General features: G+C 40.8%; 1 protein-coding gene across 1 annotated transcript in view; it reads right to left on the bottom strand.

Moving 5' to 3' along the window:
- EEF2K (eukaryotic elongation factor 2 kinase) overlaps positions 1-7,854 on the bottom strand; it is an 84,376-nt gene extending 76,522 nt beyond the window's left edge. Inside the window, exon 1 of the mRNA XM_074206153.1 lies at positions 7,701-7,854. The gene's annotated coding sequence lies outside the window, so the exon portion shown is untranslated. The remainder of the gene's footprint in view (positions 1-7,700) is intronic.
- Between the last annotated feature and the right edge of the window lie 4,800 nt (positions 7,855-12,654).

Genomic DNA, 12,654 nt, shown 5'->3' with positions numbered 1-12,654 from the left:
AAAAGAAGAAACAAAACAAAACAGAAAAACCATGGGGGGGGGGGAATGAAAATAGTATGCTTCAATATTCATTCAGACTCTATCAGTTCTTTCTCTGGATGTAGATAGTAATTTTTATCATGAGCCTTTTGGATTACTTGGATCACAGTATTGCTAAGAATAGCTAAGTCATTCATAGATGATCATCATACAATGTTGTATGTACAGTATTTCATTTTCTGTTCATTTCACTTTGCATTAGTTTTGGTTGAAAGTAATTAACTTATTTTTTAAATGTTATTTTATTTTTTCAATTCCATGCAAAGATAATTTTCAATATTCATCTTTTTTATAAGCTTTTGAGCTCCACATTTTTCATTCATCCCTCCTCTCCCCCTTCCCTATGACAGCAAGTAATCTGATATAGGTTATAAATGTACAATCATGTTCAACATTTCTGTAATTATCATTCTCTGAAAGAAGAATCAGAACTAAAGGGAAAAATGAGAAAATGAAAAAATATATAAAATTTTTTAAAAAAGGGAAAATATTATGCTTTGGTTTGCATTCAGACTCTATAGTGTTTTCCTCTGGATGTAGATAGTTTCACAAGTCTTAGAACTGTTCTTGATTACTGAACTACTGAGAGGAGCTAAGTCCACCATAGTTGATCATCACAAAAGTAATTAATTTCAATCAAAGAGAAAGAGCCTTAAAAACTGAAACAATTAAGAAAGGCCTCAAGTAGAAGAAAAGCAGGGTTAGGGAACCTTTTTTTCTGCCAAGGGTCATTTGGAAATTTATAACATCATCTTCTGGCTATATATGGCCAAACATTTAATTAATTCACCCATTAAAAAGCACCTAGATTTATTGAATTTATTTCAAGTCCCACTTTCACTTGCCATGACAAAAACCAGACTAATGTGGTTGGAAATTTCCTTCCCCTGCTTTAAAGAAAGCTCAGGTTCAAGAAGTTAGGAGAAGAGTTGCATTTCAGACATGAGGTACCACTTGTGCAAAGGTATGTTGGAGAAGATGAATGTTATGCAAGCAATCCAGTTTCCATTGAAGGTTAGGTGGATAGCCTGACTATGGAGGGCCCCAAATGTCAGACTAAGGATACTGTCCTAGGGGCAACAGAGGGCCATTGGAGATTTCTGAATTAGGCAATGACCAATCATAACTCATATGTGTATTCTCTTTTTTTTTCTTTTGGGGGACACAAAACCAATGTGGGAATTTATTTTACACGACTATTCATATTTGTAATGAATTTTATTTTTCTTGCCTTCTCATTGGGTGGGAAAGGAAGATGAGGAGAGAGATAATTTGAAAGTGAACATAAAATAAAAGTGAAATTACAAAAAAGATTTCTAAGTTGGAAGGGAGTGCCTTTTTAGGAATATTGATTTGACAGTTGTATGAAAGATGGATTAGAGAGGAAAGATTGAAGGAAGACTAATCAGAAATCCATTGCAATATCAAGTAAGAGAAGATGAAGGTCTGAAATAGGGAGTTGTCTTTACTAGTAGAGACAAAGAAGGGAGGGGAAGATGTGAAAGAAGTTGTGGAGGCAGGAACAAAAAAAGATTTGGCATCTGATTAGATATGGAGGAAGAGAAAGAGAAAAGATTCAAATTTGACTCCAAGGATATGAACCAGAAGGATGTAGGTGCAATTCTAGAATAGATCAGTCTGTCTAACAGGATTCTCCAACCAAAGATTCCTTTCCTCTCTTTCCCACCCAATAAACTCAACTTGGGTTGCTATCTTGCAAACCAATAACAATACTCCACACATCTATAATCCTCCAAGGTTAATGTGTACTTTACTCATGAGAGGTGAAGTCATTGAGGGCATGGATTGTCTTTGACCTTTCTTTGTATAAATAGTGCTTAGGTACATAGTAGGCACTTAATAAATACTTATTGACTGACTCATAGTTCTGTGATACACAGCCAGTGCTGTCAATATTCAGTTAAAGAAGAGGAAACTGAGCCTCAGAGAGATAGGATAATGTGCCCAAGTTAACACAGCTCTTTAGGATCAGAGCTGGGATTCTAATTCAAGTCTCCGGAGTGAGACTTGAATTCATGTTGAATTTTTCCCACTATACTACCTTCCCTCATCCATCATTCCCAATTCCCAGCCATCCCCTACTTTGGCATATTTTTCACATGTACGATTAAATGATTATATCTTTACACCATTCCTTTAAGGTTGTAAAGACAAGTATTAGCCTTTAAACTTTAACATGGTAAATTAAGGCCCAGAGAATGAGATGACTCATTGTCAAATATCTGGTTGGGACCAGAATTAGGAATAAAAATTAGGTACTTAAGCAGTCTAGAATAAAATACAAAACTCTACCATTTAGCAGTTAAACTCCTCAACAACCTACCTTTCCAGTGCTATTTTATATCATTTTCCCCTCAGGCACTATTCCCAGGTTCCAAGCAAACTGAACTGCCAGCTGTTCTCTACCTCTGGTCATCTATATAAAACTGGAAATAAACTCCTCCTTCATTTATGTCTCACAAAATCCTTCTCTTCCTTCCAGGCTCATGTCCTCTACCTCATTCTCCCCAACCACCATGCACCATGCACTACCCCCCCCCCCGTTTCCCCCCCCCCCATTGTTAGTATTTAATTATCGTTTATGCTATATCCTCTGGGAAAATAATAATATAGTAATCTCATATAAATGTAACATTTTAGAGTTTTCAAAAGCTTTGCAAAAACTCTCTGAGGCAGGCAGTGCAAGTGATTTCATTCACTATTTAGAAATAAGAAAACTGTGGCTCTAAGAGATTGTGATCTGCATATAATACACAGAGCCTATCAGTAAGAAGTTGTATCTGACCTGCCTCAATGAATCCACTACTCTTTCCAATACACAAATAGCAGTGTCTCACACATTAGTGATGCTTGTTAACTGAAGGCCTATGATACTCTTCTGGCTACCATGGCACCTGGGCACACATGATGAATAAATGCTGACTGTTCACAACAAAGATACAGGCTCAATTAATAATTCTGACCATCATGTCACTACCATCCATTCATGTAAAACTGATGCTGTAAGGCACCAGAGATAACTTTGAGAACACCACAATGACAGAAGCATTCAACCTTTCTAATGGGGAACTAATGCCTTTTGGATATTAAGAAAGTCAGGACTTGGGAAGTCTAGTTTATAGTATATTATTTACAAGACTTATAAGATCTGGATCTAAAGATGCATTTAAAGTGCTATATAATTGTCAATTATTCATGTATAATTTGAAAGCTGGAACTATAAAGTGCTAGCTATACATTAGATGATTCCCAACCCTCCTCTCCCTCCCTCCACAAAACAAAAAGGGCAGGAGTTGTAATATGCTATTAGGGGAAAAAATTCAAAGGGAGATAGAGAAACTATACTTAAAGGAAATTAATATTAATATTAAAAATATGCATTAACCAAATGGCATAGCATACAAATTCATAAAGGGAAAAATAACTGAATCTCATAAAAGCTATTTTTACAAAACTGAAGAAGGGGTCTTTTTTGATCATTTGGAATGTCTTTTATCATTTAAAATGAATTTTTTAAAGTTAAATTTTCATATACTAGGAAGAGCATGGGGGAGGATCAAGCATGAAATTGTGAATCTCCATTTCATACTTTAAATACATAATAAATTCCCCTCCAAAAGTCAGTTATTATTATTAGTTGCAACAAACTCTTGCCATTAGAGTTCATAGTTACTTCTTAGTTAAAAAAAATTCAGGGGAGCATTTAGGTAAAGAAAGGAGTTAATCAAGATGCTGCTGAAATGCAGAAGCTTGGGTCCAGTGCCAATTTACTCCTAATCTCATCTAGATCTTATTTTGTTGACTCCTAATTATTGAGAAGTTCCCAAGACTATACTATCTCCACCAGCACTGAAGAAACCAGGAAAGAAAAGACTAAGGGCCAAAAATTGCTAAACCATGATAGAAAAGCATGAGTCATATGGCCCTTAAATCATCATATACTTCCCATTGACTCCTAGATAGGCAAGCATTTTTCTTCTGGTATCTTCTCCAATGGAAAACTCCAAAGAGCCTTTCTTTCTCTCTGCCTAGAAACGATGTGTGATTACAAAAGCTTCCAGACTGACTTGCTCAGATCTAATATTCTTAAAGGAAGAGATTGGTGCATTCAAGTTGCCAGTTTATTTATTTACTGATGATAGTACTTGACTGTCAGTCATTACAACAAGAAGACTTAAAGGCAACATTTGAACTCCTTCCCTGATACAAAAGTAGCTATGGCAACCACTTACTAGGTCTCCCTTTCTGATGTGGACCAGTGAAATCCTCAATTTCTAAAAAGACCAGAAAGTTATAAGCAAAAGGAGAAGAGATAAGGGAATGCCATTTACTAGCAAAGAAATCCAAAGAGATCTCTTCTCTCACACCCATAAAAATAGGACAAAGTCTTTTATATAACTTAATGACTCAGTAAAGGCCAGTTTGTGTTAACTACCCAGAAGGAAAAGGAACAAAGTTATTTGGAAAATTGTAGAAGTAGACTATGAACATATTTCATTATGCAGACCCCACCCAAACATCATCCTGTACTCCAGTTTCCATGCTAACCCACATGCTTATATAAACTTTTTCCCCAGTATTCTTTTAGACAATTCAATTCACAAAAGTTAAGCACCAGGCTAGGTGGTGTGAGTTAACAAAGATAAAAACAAAACAGTAAATGCCCTCAAGGAACTTACCATTTAATTACCAGGTACAGCATAATACAAATAAATAGGAGAGGTAATGCAAAGAGGGACCAGTAACTACTAGAAGGTGAAAGAAGGGGAAGCAGTCTGATATAGTAGCACTTCATTTGAAGTCAGGAAGCCTGGGATTTTAATCTTGCTGAGGTGTTTACTATCTAAACATGAACAAGCCACTTGTACCTCAGTTTTTTCAAACTTTAAAATGATAGGAGCTGATTTCATGGGCTTTGAAGGTTCCCTCCAGCTCTAAAAATCATCATCTATAATGTAAGAGGTTAGGAAAGGATTCCTAGAAAGGATGAATCCTGAACTGGGCCTAGAAAGTTAAGACACAGAAAGGAGGACAAAACCTCAAAAACAAAACAAAACAAAACAAAATCTTAGAATGTCAGAGCTGGAGGAGGCTCCTAGAACAGATGTTATCTAATGTTATCTAAGAGAATTTAAAATGAGATGTGAAATGACTTGTCTGATACCAAATGCTTTTGTGGCAGAATTAAGGTGAGAACCTAAATCTGATATCACCATTCCTAACCCTTCATATTGTAATGTAATGCATAGCATATTTTTTTCAGACTTCTCTGAGGCAGCTATAGTTCTTGTTGATTTCCCCCCTCTCTGCAATCTCCTTTTTTTTCCCTTTAAAAATATTATTTGTTATATGGGATGGTTCTATGAAAGAGGGAGAATGGGTTTTGGAGGAAAATATGACAATGTGAAAACCAAATTTCCTCATCTGTAAAATGGAGATATATAATATTTACACCATCTACTTTAAAGCAAAAAACCATTTGGGAAACTTCAGAGTGCTGAGTAAATGTGAGTTATTAATTTCCAATGTATCACATCATTCCATCAGCTCCAGCCAATTCAGTCAACAGACAGTTCCCTGAAAACCCTGTGTACTCTTCCATTTTCCACACCTAATTTTATGCTAGAATCCACTCCAGACATTTATTTGTTTTATCCTTCCAGGCTCAGTTAGAATCCTAAGCCACATTTCCTTCCTGCCTTCTCCCCTCCCCCACTCCCTTTCCCCACTGAGGGGGACTTAGTCTGAGAAAAGAGTCAAAGTGAAAAAAGTTTGGGAAGTGAATCATAGTCTATCACTAACTGAGTGACCCCTGGCCAGATCCTTTCATTAGCCCCAGTTTCTTTAGAAAATTATTTCTAAGGCTCCAGATGACTCTAAAATCTTATTATCCAGTCACTGTGAACTTAATATATTCTATTTTCTATTGTATTTTTCTTCTGTTATCAATAAGATATTCACATAGCTCTTTGAAGTCTTGAAAAGAGTTATATATATATATATATATATATATATATATATAATTCTGATTTGTCTTACAACAAAATTATGTTTGAGGCACAGCTCTTATAATTTATCCCCATTTTACAAATGCTGAAACTAGAGGTAAAAGTAGATTAAATGATCTGCTAATAGTAACAGGTCAATGACTTCTCTGAACCCAGATCTTCTAACTGCACAATGCCAAGTTGCTTTTCTTTGTATGAGTTATACTGTTAACAGGTCCTAGGAGCAAGACTATGTACTAAAGTCTCCTTCAAGTCATAAGACTAGAGTAGATGCAATCTATGGAGTCTAATAATTAATTAATTCAGTAAATATTTACTGGATGCCCTTGAAACCCTTTATAAAAATCTGTGTAAGACATGTTCCAACATCCTGATTTTACTGATCAGGAAATAAGTTCCATTATTTGCAAAACACTTTCTTCACGATAACCAGGTGACAGATGGTTATTATTATTATTGCTGTTGTTCCTATTTTACAGATGAGGAAACTGAGGACCGGAAAAGTTAAATGAGCCAAATCCCATGAATCTTTGCATCACACCATGAAAACTGAGGTCCACAGTGGTTAAGGAGACCGACCAAGAAGTCTTATATCAATATGTTGCTCACTATCCATAATTCAATACACTAAGTTGTTTTTCACATGATAGCCACTTCCCTGTTTTTACTGAATCAAAGTAGCGGGGTGAACAAAGGATTGAGAGTCAGGGTTCTAGCCTTGACCAGTAACTCACTGAGTGACTCTGAACACAAGTCACTTCCCCTCCCTGTTTCTCTAAAATCTCCAGAGTTCCTATCCAGCCCCCCGAGTCTGAAGTAAGCTGTGCAGCCCAAGATGCTTGACTCCTCTTGCCTGGAGGCCTTCCCTCTTTCAAAGACTCTTCTTTCCAGCCTTCTTTCCAGGGGTGGCAAGGATACGAGGAGCACTTCAGCAGCCCGGACCTTCCCTCCCGAAGTGAGCGGCGCGTCCCCCGGGGGCAAGCCCGCCGCCAGGCCTGAATTCCCTGGGGCCTGCGGGGCGGAGCGGGGCTTCTCGGGGGCAACCCCCCAGCTGTCAGCCCCGGCGCCTCCGCCCACGGCGGGCAGCATGCATGCTAATGACCTCATTAGCCGCCTCCACAGACCCAGCACCTCCTCCCCTTCAAAAGTACAGCTGCGGGAACAAAACAGCTGCAGAAAGACCCCCGGCCCGCGACGAAAGACCCCCGGCCCGCGACGAAAGACCCCCGACCCGCGATAACAGGCCGCATCGCGTCCAGATCGCTCAAAAAAAAAAAAGCACAACGATCCTTCCTCGGCCTGAATCAGCTAGAGGACCGCGGGGATCCCCCTCTCCGGGGAGCCCCCTCTCTGGGGGACCTGAATGGCTCCGGGGAACCGGAGGCGGGCCGGTGTGCTCCCGGGGCTCCCCCTCGGGCCGGGGCCGGCCCCCGCCGCGGGACAGCCACGCGTTCAGCATCCCGCGGCGCGGGCGACGCCCCCGAGGCTCTCCGGCCCCCGGCAGCCGGGCAGGTGCGGGGGGTCCCCGCGGTGGGGTCCGCACTGGGCGCTCCGACGGGGCAGCAGCGGGACCGTGGGAGGCCGGCCCCACGCCACGCCCCGAGCCCCGCGCCCTCCGCTCTGCCCACCTACCTTCCGCAGGCCAACCGCCGCCGCGGCCCCGGGCCCCGGCCGGGAAGCAGAGCAGTGTGCGGCTTCTCCTGCCCGGGGGCTCCAGGGTGCAGGCAGGTGGGCCCCCAAACGTCTCGGGGCCGGGGGGCGCAGACCGGGCGCTCGCGCGTGGAGCACGCGGCCGGGATGGAAGGATCCCGGGAAGGCTCGAGCCCCGGGGCCCGGCGAGGGGCGCCTGGAGAGAGGGCGGCGGCGACCGGCTGGAAGCTGGAGCCCGCGCCGGCTGCTGCAGAGCTCCGGCCCACGGGGAAGTGCCACTGCCGCCGCCTGGCCGCCAGCCCGGTCCCGAGCCACGGGGTGGGCGGGGCCGGGGCCGTCACGTGCGCGCCCTCCCTCAGCCTCCGATTGGCCGCTCCTCCGGGGGCGGGGCCAACGGGCTCCGGGGCGGAGCCACCGCGCACACCTCCCCGCCCCCTTTGCCCTCCCCCTCTGCCAGTCCTCGGAATTCCCCGAGGCTCCGTCCCTGCCAGCCCCGCGGGCTGCTCCCTCCCGCTGTGTAGGAGCCCCGGGCCGTTGACTTTGTGATGCAATTTGGGGGGGTGTGGGGGGCGGAGAGGAAGAGGGAAGGTGTGACGGGAGGAACTTCAGCTATTAAAAAATATCCATTCCAGGAGGACTATCCCAGGCAGTCTGAAAATCCACTATTCACGGTTTAAAAATATATATTATATTTTATTATTTATTTTTCAAACTACTGCAATGGCAGTTGTCAACAATCATTTTTTTCGCTAGGTTTTAAGGTTTTACATTTTTCTCCCCCCCTCCCCCGCCGGCAGAAAGCAATCTAATATGGGCTATAGATGTATAACCGTGTTGGCAAAGGAGCATCAGATCGAAACCGAAAAAAAAACCCTACTCCTTAAAACAACCTATGAAAATGGAAGACAGTATGCTTTGGTCTGCATTAAACTCCACAGTTCCTTCTCTGGGTATGGCAACCATTCACTTCTTGAGAGTTGTAGATTTTTTCCTATATATTTTAGATATTTTTCCTATATATTTTACATAATTAATACATAAATATACATATATATTAATAGTGTTCCCCAACCCCCACTCCTCCACTGCCTGGAATGTCCTCCCTCCTCTGATCTCACTAGTTACCTCTCTGGCTTCTTTTAAATTCCAACTAAAATCCCACCTTCTACAGGAAGCCTTCCCCAACTCCTCTTTCTTTGAATTATTTCCTTTTTATAAGTTTATAAATTTCAATTTATTGATATTTATATGTTGCCTCCCCACCCCCCCTACTGTAAACTTCTGAGAAGAATAAGACTCTTTGTCTCTTTTTTATATACCCAGCCTTAGCACAGTTCCTGGCACTTGGTTTGTTTTTGTTGTTTTTTTGGCCAGGCAATGGGGCTGTGATTTGCTCAAGGTCACAGAGCTAGTACAGATCAGGTGTCGGAGGCCAAATCTGAACTCAGGTCCTCCTGATTCCAGGGTGGGTGTTCTATCCACATGCCACCTAGGCTGCCTCTTGGAGCACAGTTGGTGTTAAATGCTTATTGAACTGCATTAATAAATGCTTTATACCACTGAGGAAATCTGTGCTATAACCAATAATAAGCTAACAGCTTTGCTGGACCTGTGTACCTATGATTCTTAACCAAAGTAGACCTTAATTAATAAATTTGTGGAATTGAATGGACTTGGGTCCTTTAGATGTGGGTACTGAAGATTAAGTCCACAGCTTTTCTCTGATGAGACTGTAGGTTATCAAGTGAAAGGTCTTGGAGTGAAAAATCTAAAGGGTGTATTTACTTTTCCTGTGGTGTTTTTGGGTTGTTAAATTTCAAACCCTTGATAAGACAACCTAGCTCCAGACAACTTTTCCAGGTTTATTATCATCCCTTTCTATGTTCTGGTCTAAATAGTCTGTCTGCACCACCTCAAATATATTTCATCCACCATCCATGGGATCTTGAACCAGCTCTCAGTTCCCCACAGCTCAAATGCTTTTCTTCCTGATGTCGGATGTTTTGTCACCCCAGCATTTCTTTCCAAGTGCTACATCTTACAGGAAACCTTTCTAGATCCAACCAATGATTGTTATTTTGTCCCACTCATCTCTGTGTGCATTTTGTAATTACTTACTGTATTTTGTTTTCCATTTTTACCTCAACGGAATGTAAACTTCTAGAACAGCAGGGGCTATTTTTTTTGTTTGTTTTTAATCTTTATAACCTTACCATCTAGTACAATACCTATCAATGCTTAATAAATTAGTGACAAATGAGTGAACGATTGGACACACTTTAAGACAAGATGATTCCACCAGAAAGACAAAAGCTTAACTATGTTCATCACAGAAATTCTGATAAATGGCCAGGTCCGGGTTCCAAAAGCAGAATGCTACAGGTGAGTGCTGTTGGTTTGGGGCAGAAATCTCCAAGTGTCCTTTGTCCCACATATCCTCACTTAAATTCTACCTCCTGCAAGTTTGTAGAGAATGCTGGCAGAGGGGTCAATTTGGATTTAAAATTATTCTGTCTTTTTTGGGGGAATTGTAGGATGGAGGAGAAAAAAAATCAGAGCCAAGAGAGATAAAGGACTGGTTGCCATGGAAGTGAGAGAGGGGCTGCAGCCATGAAGGTCACCAGAGCCAGCTTTGGATCCAAATGAGTGTGGGTGAGTTTTATACTAGCTATATTGAAGAGATTGCACAGTTTCTGAAACTGATATACAATGAAGACATAAGGCAATGATTAATTTTCCTTCTCTTCTTTCCTTTTCTTTTTTAGATGGCACAGTGGATTAATAATATAGTGTCTAAAAACCACTGTAACCAAGATCAAAAGAAATGTAGTAAATCGGGAAACAATCTTTACAACTAGTATTTCTGACAAAGCACTCATTTCTAAAATATACAGAGAACTGAGTCAAATTCTCAAAGAAACAAGCCATTCCCCAGTTGACAAATGGTCAAAGGATATGCAAAGGCAATTTACAGATGAGGAAATCAAAATGATCCATAGTCATATGAAAAATTGCTCTAAATCATTACTTATTAGAGAAATACAAATTAAAGTATCTCTGAGATACCACCTCACACCTCTCAGACTGGCCAATGTGACCAGAAAGGACAATGATCAGTGTTGGAAGGGATGTAGGAAATCTGGGACACTATTACATTGTTGGTGGATCTGTGAACTCATCCAACCTTTCTGGAGAGAAATTTGGAATTACATCCAAAGGGCAACAAAAATATGCACACCTTTTGAACTAGCAATACTACTACTGGGTCTATACCCTGAAGAGATCGTGAAAAAGGGTAAAAACATCACTTGTACAAAAATAATTCATAACAGCCCTATTTGTGGAAGCAAAGAGTTGGAAATTGGGTAAATGTCCTTCAATTGGGGAATAACAAACTGTGATATATATATGTATGTGTCATGGAACTCTATTGTTCTATTAGAAACCAGGAGGGATGGGGAATTCAGGGAAGCCAGGAAGGACTTGCATGAACTGATGCTGAACAAGATGAGCAGAACCAGAAAAACATTGTACACCCTAACAGCAACATGGGGGTGATGATCAACCTTGATAGACCCGCTCATTCCATCAGTGCAACAACCAGAGACAATTTTGGGGTATCTGCAATGGAGAATACCAACTGTATCCAGAGCAAGAATTGTGGAGTTAAACAAAGACCAAAGACTATTACCTTCAATTAAAAAAAAACGTTATCTCATTATGTAATTTTGCTCTTATACTTAAGGATATGATCTCTCTCTCATCACATTTAGCTGAGATCAATGTATACCATGGAAACAATGCAAAAACTAACAGAATGCCTTCTGTGGGGGGTGGGCAGAGGGAAACAAGAATGGGGGGGGAAAATTGTAAAACCCAAAGTAAATAAAATCTTTCACAAAAAACATAGTGTCTAACACTCACAGTAAGACACTTAATAAGAGTTTATTGATTAATTGAAAGGCCTGGAGGCAGGAAGTCGGGAGTTCAAGTCCAATCTCACATACTTTCTAGCTGTGTGACCTTGGGCAAGTCAATCTACTTGCCTCAGCTTTAAAATGAAAATTAAATAGCTCCTTCATCCCAGGTTGTTGCAAAAATCAAATAAATATATTTGCAAAGTACTTGGTCCACAAGGCATTTGATAAGTGTGTTTGCTCCCTTTCCCCTTTCTTTTGAATCTGAGGTTTCTTCCTCCTCTTACCTGGCTTATCTTTATTTCTTAAAAGTTTGTTCACTCTTTTTGGATTTAAATATTTTATCTCAAGCTTGCAAATATGATAAAGATTTTAACCAGTGATATTACTAAACTATGAACTATTGTTCAAATGTAGTGAGGTTTTTATTTTATTTTATTTTATTTTTTGGTTTTTGCAAGGCAATGGGGTAAAGTGGCTTGCCCAAGGACACACAGCTAAGTAAGTATTGTGTCTGAGTCTGTATTTGAACTCATGTCCTCCTGACTCCAGAGCCAGGACTCTATCCACTGCCCCACCAAATACAGTGTTGAGAGGGGCAATTGGGAGGTCTGGAAGAGAAGGGAAGGGGTGGGGGGGGGAGAGAGAGAGAGAGAGAGAGAGAGAGAGAGAGAGAGAGAGAGAGAGAAAACGAGACAGTGAGATTTAAAGCTACACCATTTTGCTGATCTCTAGGCTAGGTGCTTATTGTTTTATTTTTTATTTTCTTAATGTAATTTTATTTAATTTTTTACAGACAGTTTTCATCATTCATCTTTTTGTTGTATGCATTTGATTTCACATTTTTCTACCTGCCTCCCTTCCCTCCCCCCCCGACAGTGAGTATTTCGATATAGGCTATACATGTACAATCATGTTTAACATATTTTCCATATTAATCAGTTTGTAAAAGAAGAATCAGAACTAAAGGGGAAAAAACCATGAGAAAGAAAAAAAACATAAAACAAGTTTTACAAAGG

The sequence above is a fragment of the Macrotis lagotis genome, chromosome X (genome assembly GCF_037893015.1).
Source record: "Macrotis lagotis isolate mMagLag1 chromosome X, bilby.v1.9.chrom.fasta, whole genome shotgun sequence".
Taxonomy (NCBI): Eukaryota; Metazoa; Chordata; class Mammalia; order Peramelemorphia; family Peramelidae; genus Macrotis; species Macrotis lagotis.
Note: the sequence above shows the minus strand (reverse complement) of the source record. Positions and strands in the feature narration are given on the sequence as shown.